Genomic DNA, 16,572 nt, shown 5'->3' with positions numbered 1-16,572 from the left:
TTTTGGATTAATAATCTAATTTAGTAAATAATTGATTATATACTTTTTTTTCTTTTCAGCTTAAACACCAGGCAGATTTAAAAACATTTTTTTACAACTAGAAAGTGACCAGAGAATCTATTGTCTCCTTGGTAACCTTTTATGCAGAGTCCTGGGTTTGGACAGCCTTTATTTTCTGCCAAGGCCACAGAATATTGGAGAAAACAATCAACTGAGGGACACATGCAAAGCAGATTGTTTAGGTATTCCCTTTTGTTTAATAAACGTCACCTGCTATTAAATAAAGAAAATAGAACATGAGATGTGATAAGCACAATAAATTCTAATGAATATATTTCTTTTCTATCTTGTGGTCTTTAACATATGGTAGTAAGGAAAGTAATAAAAGGAGGATGGGAGGAGAAGCAACCAGATAAGGAAAAAGGGGGAAAAAGATGAGTAAGGGAATAAGATATTGAAGGGGAATGGAAGAGAGACATTCACACAGAAGGGAGAGACCAAGGAAAGAGAAGAAACAGAGAGAAATCAAGGGAGAATCAAGATAATTATGCTACCATAATCCAAGATAAATGGTAGCAGGGGAGACGGGAAGTGAGTACACAAAAAGAAAAGCAGAAGGAACACAGACCAAAATCTAGAGGAAGAGGAGCAGACAGAGAGGGTTAGTAGTTTAAGATGTTTTCATTGGTGGCTATTTATCTGGGACTGCTTAATCTTCAAACTTCAGAATAAAAGTCTGTTATTTGCTGCCCTTTGAAATGTTTATTAATCTGTGAGTCATAGTTGACTGTTCTTTAAATGATCTAATCTTAAACCTTAGAAGGCTCTTTTCAAATAAATGTGAGTGAGCCTCTTTTAGGTCACCAGGACCAGAGAGTGGCTCAGGTTTGTTCAGAAAATTAGATTAGATTGTGTGGAAAAGATTCTCAGAGAAAGAAGGAAAACAGGAACAATATATAGCCAGGCCTTTCAAAAAAATAGGAACTGGAAGATATTTTAGGTGACAACCCAGCCCTAGCCACCAGGTGTCCTGTCACTAGGTCAGCTCCAGAAATCTACTGTTCTTCCTTTGTTTTCTTTTTTTTTTTTCCCATTGCTGTCACTTTACCTTTCATCTCTGCTTCTGCTGATCTTCCAATTATCAATGATTTTCTTCTGTCTCTAAACTCACACTTGGTAACGCAGAGGACCCATGCTTGGTCAATCATCATTTCTTCCCTTACAGGGGAGAGCTCTTGCTTGAGGCCATGTGAGTGACTGGCTAACCTTGAGTTAGTTGCCTACCCATGGTTCAAAGTCTGATCAGGAGTACAATGTGTATATGAGAGATATTTCCTTTTTAGACCATATATATGGCAGGTATCTAGAAAAAGAGAATAAAACTGAAAGGAACAAAGGTTGGTGGGACCAATGCATTGCACCCTGACCCATTAGGCATATCACACCTTTTCTTCTTGGACATATGCTTCGGTTATAGCCACACAACCTAGTTAAATTACTGCATGTATACTCACTTGCCCAAGGTCAAATTTAGTCACTACATCCAGAAGAAATATCAATTACTTCATATTTGCAGTCTGAAGTCAGTGGCCTTTGAGATTCTTTTTTTCTTTTGTTTTTGTTTTCTTATTTTTTGTTTGTTTTTAAACCCAAGCCCAATAAAGCACTAATGCACGATGTTTGGGGTAGAGAGGAAGGGGAAATGAAGGAAATGGGTAAGCTCTATGAGGGAAAGGAAAGAAGGAAAAGGGGAGGCAAAAATATTTCCCTGTGTTGAGAAAGGGAGAGAGGTTTGTGGGGAGTAGATATACCCACACCCAACTCTGTATGGGTGGCAATATATCAAAGAAATGATTGTGAGGCACCTAAGGAAGGGGTTTGCAGCCTCTGCAGAACATTTATGTTCCTCCCATGTTACCTGACTTAAAGTTATCAGACTTCAGGGGACTACTGTGGGCTTAGGCAATGTCAGCGGTGTCCATGACGGATTGAAGAATGGAGAGCCAGAAAGGCAGATGGAGGACAGAGATGTTCCCTGGACATATTGTAAGACTTCCAGGTTCTTATCAGACCTCAACAAGGAGTTCCAATATTACCTCAGATGAATTTCCCAATAATGTGGTTAGATGTATGCTTGAATTTATATTTCATCTGAGTTACAGAAACAGATACTGCTTAAACCTTGAGTTTACAGACTGGAAATCATACACTTGCACTGATTTCAGCACTGGAGACAGCAGTGAATGCAGTTAGCCTGAAGGCATATTGGGACTCTAACCACCCGATCCCCCTTTTCTTCAACCTCATAAATTTTGTTTCCTGCAGTGCTTAGATGGGAGGAATGTGACTGTCCTTCTTGGTCCTGGTCATAGTAGAACCATGTGCAGGGAACCAGCCAGTCTGTGGACAGATTTGGGGCCCTATTCCAACTTGGATGGAGAGAAGTCTATGAAAAAAAAAGGCTTAAAAAGTATCTTTTCATGCATTTGGGATGAAAGGAAATCAACAGCAGAGATAGATGATGTTTTCCTTCGGGGTGACTGTAAGCTCTCATTAGGCATAGGAGCCAGAGCTTATTTATGGAATTATACTACAGTTTTGCTGTCTGGACAGCAAGTTCAACCAATTCTAATCAAGCAGGTTATACAAGTTCCTATTACAATAAATTCCCATAAAATTAGTCTCTGGGTATAGAGCCCCTGGGGCATATGAAAGGCCATGTTGATCCTGAGGGATGGCAGATGTGAGGCTCATCTGACTTTACTACTCCTATCCCCCACTCCTGAAGATTTCTCCCCTTTCTCCTTCCCCCATCCCTCTTTCCTGTTTTCCTTCCCCTTCCCTCTGGATGCCCACTGTGATGATTCAATACTGGTGCCAAACCACATAACTGCTTTGATACTCACTTTACCCACTTATGGAGGGATGATGTCTACTTAGCAGAATCATAATGAGGCCTGAATAAAACAGCATATATGAATATCCTTGCATGACAGAGACACTGAATAATTATCTGGTAGGAATTAGAGAACGAAGAAAGAAGGCAGTGGTTTAAGTGCCACCCAGTACATGGAAAGATAAATCACTCAATGGAAGGTTTATTGGGTGGGAGACAGTGAGGAGGGTGAGTCAGAGCAGACTAATGAAGAAGTGTGATGTTGGAAGGTGCAGGCTGTCGCTGCTGCTGCTGCTGCTGACGTTTATCGGAAAGAGATAGAAGACTAAATCTCTAGTTGGTGGTAATTAGAGGAGCTCCCTAGGCACTTTATGTGGCTGGGATGGTAACCTTCGTGTCTTGCTTGAGACCAAATCCACTTTGTATAATTATATCCTGACAGCAGGCACCCAGCTACATGTTTTTTTGTTTTTTTTGCAAAAAGATAATATTGAATTCATTGTACTTTCTGTAATTAGCATTTCACATAGGTGAATGAGGAAAAGATGACAGTGTGCAACCTGGTTTCCTTCTCTTTCTTTGGGCAGATGGGCAAATTTCTGGGCAGATTGTGACATTAGGAAAATCTTGAAAATGCATGAAAATTAAAAGGTGTTCTGGAAGTACTTTCATAATGCTTCCTGATATAGTCTTCATAACATGATAAATATGAGGTCACAGACCCTAAAGTTAAAAGATGGTGCATTCCTAATTGTCATCATCTGGTTTGGACTCAATTGAGTCCTCTCCAAATTCATATGTTGAAGCCTTAACTCCTAATGTGACTGTATTTGGAAATAGTTCTTTAAGGAGGTAATTTAAGTTCAATGATATCATAAGAGTGGTACCCTGATCCAATAGGACTGGTGTCCATATAAGAAGTGGAAGAGATCTCAGAGATCTCTCTCTTTATGTGCACACATAGCGGAAAGGTGAGGACATAATGATAAGAGAGCTGTCTTGTGAGGATACAGTGACAAGGCAGCTATCTCCAAGCCAGGAAAAGAGGCCTCATCCAAAACTTGCCAGCACCTTTATCTTGGCATCTGAGGGCTCTCAACACAGTGTGGTGGGCTGCTTTGGGCCTCCACTCTCCAAAGCTTATTTTTGAGGCACCCCACTGTGATGCATGTGGAGCACAGAAGAAGACAGCGTCATGCATCGAGTTCTGTCATTTGCTTGGCTACATCTGGTTTTTACTGACACATCCACAGTGGCTACAAATAGCTTTGCAGCTTAGACCATGCTTCCTAGTGCCTTTACAGGTTTCCTACTGCCGCTGCAACAAACCACCACACACCTAGTGGCCTCAAATAACAATTTTAACTCTCACACTTTTAGAGGTCAGAAGTCCAAAATCTTTCTGACTGGGCTTAAGTCAAGATGTTGATAGGGAGGTTTCCGCAGGGAGGCTCTGAGGAGGAAATCTGTTTCCTTGCCTTTTCCCGTTTTCATGGTTGCTCATATTCCTTGCCTCAGGGTGGCTTCCTCCATCCGCAGACGACGTCACTGCAGTCCCCGCTTCCATTGTCATGTCACCTCTTCTACTGATTCTGACCCTTCCTGCATCTTTTTTTGCAAGGGCCACTGGGATTATAATGGGCCCACCAGGATAATCCAGGATGTGCTCCACACCTCAGTAATTTGCTCTCATCTGCAATTCCTTTTGCTATATAAGGTAACATGCACAGGTTCTGGGGAGTAGGACATGGACATATTTTGGGGGGCATTATTCTATCACATCGTTCTGCCTACACACCACATTCCCAGGCACAGACTTCTTATGGAGCCCATTCCCATCTGCAGTATTCTGTAGGCTCATTATTATGACACAAAGTATCTCCTTCTTGAACATCCAGGTCTTATGCCATTTTGTCCAGGAATCCTTTTCACATTTCTCCAACCCACTATGACTCCTCATATTACTTAAAATATGAGCTCCATTATTTGTCTCTTGTATGTCAGGCTAAATTTAGTTCTATTTTGTTTCACAAGTATTTGTCTTGTGACAAAAACTTACAAATTTCCTAAGTTTTGTGTATCTTCCTCTCATTCCTCTGAAATAATTTCTTTGGCTGTGTAGGTCATATTCTTATCTGGACTCACTGATGCCCATGGGGTCTGTGTCACTCCCCAACCAAGTGATTGAGCAGATTGGTGTCACTGCTTGTTTGTACCCACTCACCCTTGGCCTTGGTTGTGGGTCAGCCTCCTGCTCTCATCCTTGCTGCGGGCTTTTTTTGGAAACTTCTTTTATGCTAATGCCCTCTAGGACTGGGCTCCTTTCCTGGGGCCTGGAGTTCTGCTTCTGATTCCTACTTCACTAATGAGCAGGGCCTAGGTCCATGCACATAAATTCTCCAGATAAGACCTATTTGATAGGAATCTGGGGACCTAGGCCACCTCCTGGCCTTAGGACCTTCCTACCTCACCTTGAGCCATTGGGGTTGTTCATGCAGGAATTTTGCTTTTGCTATCTAGATAAACCTCCAGTTTGGTATCTGTCACAACTCTTCCAGCCCCTGTTATGTCTCAATGCACATGTCTCCTGTGAGCATGAACCATCTTTACCTTTTATCCCGTGTTTCTGTGAGTAAGCAGTCATATCTCACAAATCACTCCAAGATATAATCCCTGTGAATTTCCCACAAAGCCTACTACAGACCTAGCAGGTATTTAAAACCAGTACCAATTGATTGGAGAATTGGTTTTATTCTCCTTACTCCATATTGGCACATTCAAGGCAAATATACTTTGTTAAGGACACAATCTGGAGAGAGAACTGCTTCTTTTGTCTCCCTTTTCTGGAGATATGGAAGTCAGCTGCAATTGCCACGTGACATTTATCTTTTGCGAGCCTGCTATATGGGAACAGTAGGGATACAGAGATAAAAAACAAAGTCCCTACCTTTAAGAAACTCCTAATCTAATATGGTATACAGAGAAGTAAAACAAATTATAACTGGAGTGAACCACAAATATGCAGTCTATTGCAAAATGAAAATGTGGAGCCTCTTGTTAAAAAAAATCAGGAAAAAAAGTACCATTAGCAGTGCAAAAATTTTAAACTTTTTTTCTTCCACAAGCTCTCTTGATTTGGCATACTATTTTTTAATGTGATGTTTAATATCATTCTAAGTAAAGGAAAATTAGAAATTTAAATTGTTAGCATAAATTTTGTTATCCATCTTTATATGGTGCAGTACCAGCTTCAAAAAATCCAAATATGAAAGCATTTGACTCACAGGCAGAATCACTGAAATTACATAATTGTAGTATCTTGTTTTTACCGGGACAGTAGAAACGTTGCACAAAACTAACTCAACTATTTTCATTTCACTTCTTGATATGCATGCATTCTACCACCACTTGCCACCTATAGGCTACTAATGAATAAGGAAGAACTAGAATTAAAGTGACTATGATTACTCTATCTTTCCCTTTTTTGTGTGTTATAATTTTCCATGTAAGGGTTTGGCTAACATGGGGAAATAATAAGAATAGGAAAGGATGTTAGGGTTCGTTGCTCATTTTTAGAACATTACTGTTCTTTAAGAACATTACTGTCTTCTTCTTGTGTTCCAAGCAAGCTCCAGTTGGAATAGAGAGCATGTTCTTTGGGGTTGTAAATGTTGCTTCCTACTTAGCAGTAGATGTAACATGCTTATCTTGTACTTGTTTTCAATCTTCTGGAAATCTCATGCATTGTGGGTCTACTGGAATTCTGTGATCTTGGGGCATTGCAACTGTTTTATGTGAAGGGGGCAGTCAAAAACGGCTGACACCATTACTGAAAGTATCTCCTCTGCTCAAGTGCATGCTCTGCTGTCCCAGGTGACTTGATTTGCAAAACCCAAATTCAAAGATAAAATTAAGAATTTCAAGATGGTGACAGCAGAATATTAAATAAAGTGTGGGGCCCTTCAGAGCAGAGCTCTATGCAACTGTACTGGTACTGCATCCATGAATCTGGTCCCGATGACAATACTCAGTGAGAAATTCCATGATAGAGACAACATGGGGTTCCCTGGGAATACATTACTAGAAGGGGGGAAGAGAGGACTTTCTACAGGAGCTGACACTGGAGCTGAAGCTTCAGGAATGAGAAAGGTGTTGCCAAGTCAACAAGGAAGGAAAAGAGCATGATAGCAGGAGAAATAGCAGGTGCAGACAGAGACGTTATAAAGCACTGCATGTTTGGGAAACTACAGCTGTATGATATAGTTGCAATGCAGTTGGGTCTGGAATAGCAAAGGAAGTTGACTCAAGAAGTCCTAAGGGAATGTGAATGACAAATGAAGGAATTTGCTCTGAATGCCATTGGAGCAGTATAAGCAAAAAAGTGACATAAAAGGATTTGTATTCTCAAGGGGTCTCTCAGATAATTATGTGAATAATAGGTTTGAAAGAGGGAAACTAGCAAGAGAAACCAATTTGAAGCCATTGCAGTGCTACAAGAGAGAAGCTAAGACAGTGGGATTCTTTAATTTTGACCTTTAAAAAATGTTCTTTGAGAAAGACAGACCCATATTAAGTAATAAGAATTAAAATATTAAGTGAAAAATTAACTAAATAAAAGCCCATGCATAACAATAACAATTGCTATAGATTTGGCTTCTTATATCAGCTTCTAAGCCACTCTCTTCAAAGCACTGGACAAATGCTTCAACAAATGTGGATAAGAGAAATGTTTTTTTTTTTTTTTTTCCTAGTTTGGTCTATGTTCCATTATTATTCAGTGATTCTTCTGTTGCCATTGCCAAGGGCTTACTGCTAAACAATTCTGTGCATGTTTTAGGCTACGCTGGTTTATATTAAAGCAAAAACTAAGAAAAAGAAACCTTGCCAGCCAGGAACTATTCTTCCAACATTGCTTGGTTGTTGTATAAACTCTACTTATGTAACTTTGCAAGGAGTTGGGGAACTGAAGCAAATATCCAAGCTTATTCTGACTTCCTCACTTTTGATTTGTCTGCATTCAAGAGCTTTGATTTCCCCTTTCTATTTACCTTCTCTCTTTAATCCTTCCCATCAAAATATACCATTAAATGTAATTCATCAGAGCAGTTCATTGCTACCTTTTTTCATGTAGCAGCCCACATAGAAAATGATGATGTGGATATGGCACACTGGGGTTAATGGATAAGACCACCTGCAACTGTAGCGACTGCTCTGGGGGTTCTGGCTGAGTCAGCCTCCACCCACCTGCTCTGAGGGCTGAGGGCTTGAGTGCACCTGTGATCCATTTCCAGCACAGCAGTCTACATCTGCATACAGACCCACAAACTGTCATGATGAGGCTTTGGCCCTTCCAAGAAGCAATGTTAACTAGTTCAGTGTTTCTTAAACCTTTATATGCTTCTGCAACACCTGGGGATCTCATTGAAAATGAATATTCCGCATCAGGTCTGACATTCAGTATTTCCAACATGACCCCAGACCAATGTCAGTGTGGTTCATGGACCGTACTTTGTGTAGCAAGGAACTGGGTGATTCAATAATTTAACTTGCCCTGGAAAAATTACAAAATTCTTCAAAATTAACAAAATTTTAAAAAATTATAAAACTCACAAATTTCCTGACTTTTAATATTGGTTACCAGAACACCAGAAACAGTATTAAACAGCCTCTTTCAAATTCCAGGAAAAGTCTGCCATTCTTATTTGACTAAACCTATCTTGTTTCAGTTTTACACACCCAATATATTAGAAGCTTCAAATTGTTGTTCTTGGTAACCCTCTAACACCTATTTTGAATTGATTATAACTGACAGTTCCTCTTATAAGAAACACGTGCTTGGAGTACAGAGCACTACTAAATTTGGTTTTCTTGTAATCAAAGACAGACCCTTGTAAATAGAGGTGAGAGCTGATGATTTAGCAAGACTTTTGCTCTAGATGGAACATACTCAAGGAAAAGCCATAGTTATGTTAAAAGTTATTATATTCTCCTGGTACTTGAGAAGAGAAGTTATGCTATTAGAATAATTTCTTTGTAGAAGCACCTGGGTGGCTCAGTCTGTTAGGGGTTAAGCATCCAACTTGCTTTAGGGTCAGGTCATGATCTCAGGGTCATGAGATGGAGCCCCCCACCCCACCCTCCTCTCCACATTGAGGCTCTGTGCTGGGCCTGCTTGGGATTCATTTTCCCTCTCTCTCTGCCCCTTCTTCCCCTCAAAATGAAAAAAATAAAAGAATCACTTAACCTTAAACTAAATATTTTTTTTCCTCTCAGATTGTGACTAAAACTTTTTGCTCTTGAAATTGTTACTGTTTTTTTTTTTCCAGTTGTCAGTATTGCAGACTCAGAGACAATAGGTTTTATGTCCCACTTCTAAGTAGAAAAAAAAATTTAAAGGCAAATGTAAAAATGACTTTCACATAAAGCTGAAAGTGGTATTTAAAATAATCTCAGTGACATTAAACTTCTTGGAAAGAGAAGGTGAATCTTCAAGATTCAAAACATTTTGAAAATAAAAATTTAAGCTTTCTATTTTTACGTATACCAGTTTTTGAATAAGAGAAACCACAGACAAGATGTGAGATTGATAATGAAACATAGCTCTATTCAGATTATGAAAATTTTGGACATGTTTACACAAATATTTATTTCTATAAGATCGAAACACTTTTATTCAAACTGTTTGAAAATCTTATGTTCAGTAAGATTTTAGTCTAATTCTTGTAACATAAGCATCAACGAGACATTTGAATGTAAAGTAGATTAGTAGGGAGTGAATTTGGAATTATTTAGAAATCTACTATCTTTAAAGTAATGTAAATGAAATCATTCTTTTCTGAATGAAAATGACACTGGAAGAAAGGGTAATTGCAGTAATAAGCTTGAAAATCGGGGAAAGTTGTCTAACTTTATAACCCAGGGAAGAAAACAAGATATGTGGAAAGACAAATTCATGATTCTGGAGGCCTAAAAAATTAGTAGGCATTGGAAGGAAATAAATTATGACATGAACTGCAGAATTCCAATAATAATTTATGGAGGTCTCTTTTCCAAGCAGAGCTTAAAAAGGTGGGCAGGGATTCTCTATATGGAGTCAATAGTTGATTAATTTCATATCAATCCTTTCTTTGAAGATTGCATAGAGAAATCATGGAGCAAAATGCTTTGACTATGGATGAGTAGTTTTATGGCCAATAAATTGTAGTACATGGTGTTTTACATTAGAGAAAAGGGCAATCAGATTTCATGCTTCAGAGTGTAAATTGATTACTCTCTTGGGATCAGAACATAAATCATTTTTCTGGCTATCTTACTGTAATTTCATTCAGCTGGTAAAAAGCACCTTTTTTTTTCTTCTTATCAGCATGAAAAGGATTAGACTTAGACCATGATAGTTAACAAATGACAAAGCCTGGTGAACTGATATCTTATTTTTTTTGAAGAAAATATGAATTTAGCATGGGTTATCACATCTACTTTAATTGTATAGATTTTGGTTAATGAAAGAAACAACAATACCCCAGAAGTTATTATTCCCTCTGAAGTTATTACAGTTCAGGTAATAGCACCTAAATGGAGGCTGGATCACGGAACAAGTCTGAACAGCTAGAGTTCCAATAAGGAAAAACAACAGCTGAGCAACACCTATGGCAGGCACAGTGCAACACATTTCATATCTATGATCTCATACGAATGATTATCTGTAATAAAGACTATTTTTCATAAAAATAGCCCATCTGAAACAGCTAAGCAGAGCTTCCAGAAATATTCCTTATTTCAATATTATACACAATTAGAACAAAAATGAAGAATGCTCTCACCTTAGTAGTATTGGGAATTTATCGTCAATGTTTCTCAATCAGCTATTTTCTCCTGACTTGAACATAATTTTTTCTTGAAGTTAAATCTCTTGGACTACGTACACAGAGCTGAAATTGAATTTATAATTTATTATGATTAATTATGTTCAAAATTCTTATTTGTTACCCATTTTCTATCCATATTTCTGCTTAAGACACAAATGCCTTTTAGAAATAGAAGAAACCACCATTTTCTTTCTGGGTCCCAACAATTCTTTCCTCACACAGATGACACTCAGAATATTAATCTACTTACATGAGTAGCAATCAATCAAAAAATAATATTTCTTATTGTTTTCTTCCCTCTATACTTAACAGAATGACTATCCTTTCGCTAAGTCTTTATCTGTTTTCTCCAGTGAATCACTTTTAATTCTAGCCCTTTACCTGTTGAACAATGAATAATGAATGCATTATTATGATATATGGGATTTGCAAACTCTAGGCACCAGCTATAGACCCTTCTGAGCTCCAGGAGTCAAAACCTCTGGCAGCTGTAATGGGTTACCGTTAAGCCAGGTCAATTTTGCTTTTCATACCTATTTTATATACCTTTCTAGCTGATGTGGTGAACTGAGAATGAGAGTCTTATTTTCTGAAGACAAAACTCTACTGCTTAAATAACCAGAGCACTTCTAAAAACAAATAAGACTCTATGTTCAGTAAGAGCTGAATAATCTTCATGAGGTAGAAAGATCACAGGCTTAAACTCTAACCTAAAGTCTAAGCTTGACGGAAGTTTCATCGCCTCGGTAATCGTGAGCATGTTACGTGGTCTAATGTAGGTCTATTGCCTCATCCGTAATACGGAGATAACGCTTCAGGGTGTTCTCTTGTGGTTTACATGGCATAATTTATAGACAGTGTTTAACAGAGTCACTGGCTAATACCTAGTAGGTGTCTGATGAATAGTAATACTGTTACTCCTCTATTCCACCTTTTCTGAATTAACCCCTGATTAACTCTAGTCAGTACGTAATTTATACTGGAATTACTACTATGGATTTGCAGTCCTTTGTCCTTTACTTTGGTCCTAGTTGCAGGGTCAGAGCTATCACTGACATGGCTGTCTTTAGGAAATGGTTGCTTTTATAAATTATAGTCTTCTTTCAAGTGGTTACTAGATTCCCAATTTCTCAGATAAGCTGCCTTCCTCATCACACTGTTAGTGCATCAAGATCTTGTGTGTGTTTCCCCTAAGTACCTGGATTCTAATTGACGTTGAACTCCCAGGTTAGGAAATGTGACTTTCTCTTCTACACTGTGGATAACTGTTTCTTGTTTAATCAGAGCACATTTTTGACTTATATTATAATGATTAAAACATTTTTAATGTTTATTTTTGAGAGAGAGAGAGAGAGAGTGCACACGAGCAGGGAAGGGGCAGAGAGAGAGAGAGAGAAACAAAGAATTTGAGGCTGGCCCCAGGCTCTGAGCTGACAGCATAGATCCCAGCCCAACATGGGGCTCAAACTCATAGACTGTGAGATCATGACTTGAGCTGAAGTCCGACACTTAACCAAGTGAGTCACCCAGATGCCCCTTATATTACAATAATTCTTGTCAGCCACTCAATTTAAAAGTCCCCTGCCATTGTTATATTATGGTATGACACAACCCATTGAAAATATTATTTTCTCAGACCTTAAAAAAGCCATTTAAAGAAAAAAAAATTAAACCAGACATAAAAAATCATTTCTAGACACAGGGAAAAACAAAAGGTACTTCTCAAGAAGTTATGGACCTGCCTTCTTATTGGCTTTTACAGGGTTAGTGGTATTACCACCTGGTAGCTGTGTGAACTTGGGCAAGAAAATTAACCTCATAGTGCCACAAATTTCTCATCTGTCAAATGGGATAATAAAAGTGTCTACAGGGAGCTAGTGAGATGTATCTGTTAAAACTGGGGTGATTTTGTTTTGTTTTCCTAACTGATCTCTCTTTGTAAAATCCTTTCCTCTTCTGCTTTGCACAGTGTAGGCATTGCCAATGGTCTTACATGTTTACACAAAATGAATATTAGAGGAGTGAATGAATGTCAAGTGCTATCAGAATTCCATATCTACCAAAAATAATGAAGAGAAAAAAAAATCAGCCACCCATTTAACTTTCACAGCTCTGTCTTGCAGCTATGAAAGAAGGCATACCATAGAAGAAAGGGTACCAGATTTGGATTAAAGATGTTAGACCTAGAATTTGAAACTAGGCAGTCAAACTCTGAATCCTGTGCTAGAAAGTTTCCAAGCTTATTTAATTTCTGAAAACCTGTTTGCAATAGAAGAAGAATTGAGTGTTACAAGAACTCTCTCCCTTGAATAGAAACTATCATTCAAGTCATCACATTAACCCTTATCACCAGCATTCAACTCAACTGTAGTCAGTTCCCAGTACTCACTTGTTCTCCCCACAAAATGACAAAAAAAAAAAAAAAAAAAAAAATGAGGGAAGATGAGCCTGAGATTCTGAAAAGATAAAAATAAATTCAAATGTTTTAAAGTAGAATAAAGAGTTTTGTGTTTAAGGTGGGAAGTTTGAAAGGAGGTGAGGACCAGTTAAAGATTTGAGAAATACAGTAAAACCTTGGTTTGTGAGCATAATTTGTTCTGGAAATGTGCTTTGTCATTCAAAGCACTTGTATATCAAGCAAATTTCCCTATAATAAATAATGGAAACTCAGATGAGTCATTCCACAACCCCAAAATATTCATATAAAAATGATTAGAATACTGTAATATAAGACAAAATAATAAAGAAAATTAAAAATATAAGAAAAATAAACAAATTAACCTGCACTTACCTTTGAAAACCTTTGTGGTTGGTGTGAGGGAGATGAGAGAGGAGGGTCATTGTGTAGGACAACTTTCATTATCACTATTGGAATTCACTGCTATCTATTGGCTCAAGGGAATCTTTTTCTGAATGGGGGCCATTTTATATGCTCTCACGGATGTTGACTACAATACAGTATTAATAAACTCTTGTCATATACTGTATTTAATGTAACTGGCAGTAAGGCATCAGAAGAAAGGGTCTATATCTGTAGGCAGCCTGACCTAGAATAAGGCAAAGAATTCCTAAGCTTACTCTTGTACGGAAAAGCAAAGTACTGTCCATAGGTGCTTTGAAGTGACAAAAAATACATAAGTGCCAGTTCTGAGCACCTGCAACTCTGAAAAATCACTGATGGTTGCCAAACACCATGGCCTGAGACCGAGCATCCAAGCATAGGAGATGATCACCCACAGTCCCTCAGCAAGAGAGAGAGAGAAAACCATTGGCTCAGTTGTGATCATGTGACATTCGGCATCACGTACAATTCATATTGCAAGACATTAGTCAATTATCAAGTTAAAATTTATTATAAATATTTTCTTGTCTTGTGGAAAACTCACAGAACAAGTTACTCACAATCCAAGGTTTTACTATATATGAATGAGCCATTTTAATAGTAATTTCTCAGGCTTTACCACTCTACATTTACTTTTCTATCTTCGTTAACTTGTGATCTGAGGCAGTGACTATCAAAAATTTTAGCAGTTTAAGTTCCTATTTTCCAATTGAAATATTATATTGCACTGTAAGACAAGCAAAAATATTTTTATACAAACCTATACACTGACATTTGTAATATTTACTTATTAAACAGACAATGATAATGTACATTAATATTTTGGTGGTTTCCAGTGTGTTAAAATTTTGGCATATATCATATTTTAATATGTTTGCTAGTTCAGTTTTTAATTACAATTTTAAAAATAACTATTTAAACATATTTTAAGCACTTGTAACAAGTGCTTGCTGGGCCCTAGAAGCACCTCTGAGGAAGTGTCACAGTTTGCAAACCACTGATGTAGGGAAATGCAGGCATCCAGCCGCTCACCCCCCATCCCAATACATAATAAGATGCTGTTCTCCTGTCCCTAAGTGGATTTATGCTGGTCCACGCTCCTGGCAAAGAAGCAGGCATCAGGCTCCATTGATTTTAGACACACAGAGAGTCACTTATCCATATGCTCAGGGTGTTTGACGCTGTGTTCTTGCCCAGTCACATATTAGTCACTTTCCGTTAGTGACTATGAATATAAAGGAGGAATTTTCTGAAATATGGATCTTGTTTCAATAACTAGGGATAGAGAACCCAATAACCATTTTTTCTTAATTTATTATGTATTCAATCAAATAACTTCAGTTGCTGGCCTCTATACATGCGAATGAAATACTCCACCTCTTAAACCAGCTGCCAAAGTCCCAATTGTAAACTGAGGAAAGCAGATAAAAATAGGATAGGAAACTTGCCTCCCTTCCTCTTCTTCCTTTCTTTTATTGAGGTTCACTGTACCCAATTTATAGAATCACAGAGTTTTAGAGTCAGAAGGAAACTCAGAAATCATACAGATTGTTGTCTCACCTCTACAAAAATTACACTAATAGTATTTCTGGTGGCCTATGATTGAACATTCTAGTGCAAGGAGCTTACTACCTCATCAGTCCACCCTTGGAAGGTAGGAATTTATCGAAAATTCTCCCTTATGTTGCATATGCCACAATTTGGTCAGTCACTAGTTGAGGACATTCAGGTAGTTTCCAAGCGTTTTCCCACAACAACACTGCAGTTAAATATCTTTGTAAGTATATCCATAATTTTGGATTTATTTCATTAGTGAACATGCCCACAAGTGGAAATGCTAAGTCAAAATATATTCACATTCTTTAGTTTAGTAAATAATGCTGGATTACTTTTCAAAAAGCTTTTGGTAATTCATATTCCATCAGCGATGTATGACAAACCCTATTTTCCCTCTGGACTACATCAAGCTTTTAAATTTTTGTCTAAACTAGCTGAAAAAAAATGGTATCTCATCGTTGTTTTATTTTGCACGCCATAATCATTGCTGAGGCCAAACATCTTTTCAAATGTTAATTGGTTATCCGTGTTTGGTCTTGTGAGATTTTTGTTGTTACTGTTAAATTGTTTGCCTGTTTCTGTGGATGGTTTATATTCTCAATGTGAAAGAGCTCTTACTTGATTAAGGGTTGACCTTTCTACTGTTACTCATGAACCTTAGTATCTAACTTCAAACTATCCTGTCTTATCTTCTCTAAGCAAATTTATTCTCAGATTCTCTTAAGATGTGCTGCTTGCCTATAAATTAATATCTCACCCTAGAAATGATCTGCATAGTATAGGGCCTTGCTCCTCAAAGTGTGGTCCACTGACTGACAGAACCAGCAGCACCTGGGGATGGTTAGATCATAGACTCTCAAGCCCTACTCCTGATCTGCTAAATCAGAATCTTCAGTTTTACAAGATACCCAGGTAATCTGCATGCACATTAAAATTGGAGCAATACTACAAAAGAGCTTGAAGGGATTTTAACTCTTGCTCCTGGCTCTGATATATATATATTTTAATGTTTATTTATTTTTGAGAGAGAGTGAGAGAGAGAGCATGAGTAGGGCAGAGGGGTGGGGGGACAGAGGCTCCAAAGTGGGCTCTGTGCTGAGAGCAGAGAGCCCGATGCAGGGCTCGAACTCAAGAACTGTGAGATCATGACCTGAGCCAAAGTGAGGCACTTAACCAACAGCCATCCAGGTAACTCTGGCTCTGATATTTATATTATGATTACAATAGCTTTTCAGGTCACAGTAAGTGAGTCCTTTATTCTGCTTTCAAATAAACTGTTGTTGAACTGTTTCCCCATCTACATATTTATTAATGACCATTTTGTACCTAAGTAAAAGGTTTTATCCTTATTCCCAATAAATTTCATCATATTCATTTCAACCCATGGTTTTGATTTATGGTTTTTGCTCTTT

At 38.0% G+C, this 16,572-nt stretch overlaps 1 long non-coding RNA gene across 1 annotated transcript in view; it reads right to left on the bottom strand.

Moving 5' to 3' along the window:
• The window catches only part of LOC122223108, a 104,746-nt gene that overhangs the window by 52,388 nt on the left and 35,786 nt on the right, over window positions 1–16,572 (bottom strand). The window contains exon 2 of the long non-coding RNA XR_006204050.1: window positions 10,717–10,824. This is a non-coding gene — a long non-coding RNA (uncharacterized LOC122223108). The remainder of the gene's footprint in view (window positions 1–10,716; window positions 10,825–16,572) is intronic.

Source organism: Panthera leo, chromosome A1, assembly GCF_018350215.1.
Source record: "Panthera leo isolate Ple1 chromosome A1, P.leo_Ple1_pat1.1, whole genome shotgun sequence".
NCBI classification, from domain to species: Eukaryota; Metazoa; Chordata; class Mammalia; order Carnivora; family Felidae; genus Panthera; species Panthera leo.
The sequence above is the reverse complement of the archived record's forward strand: the minus strand, read 5'-3'. Positions and strand labels throughout refer to the sequence as shown.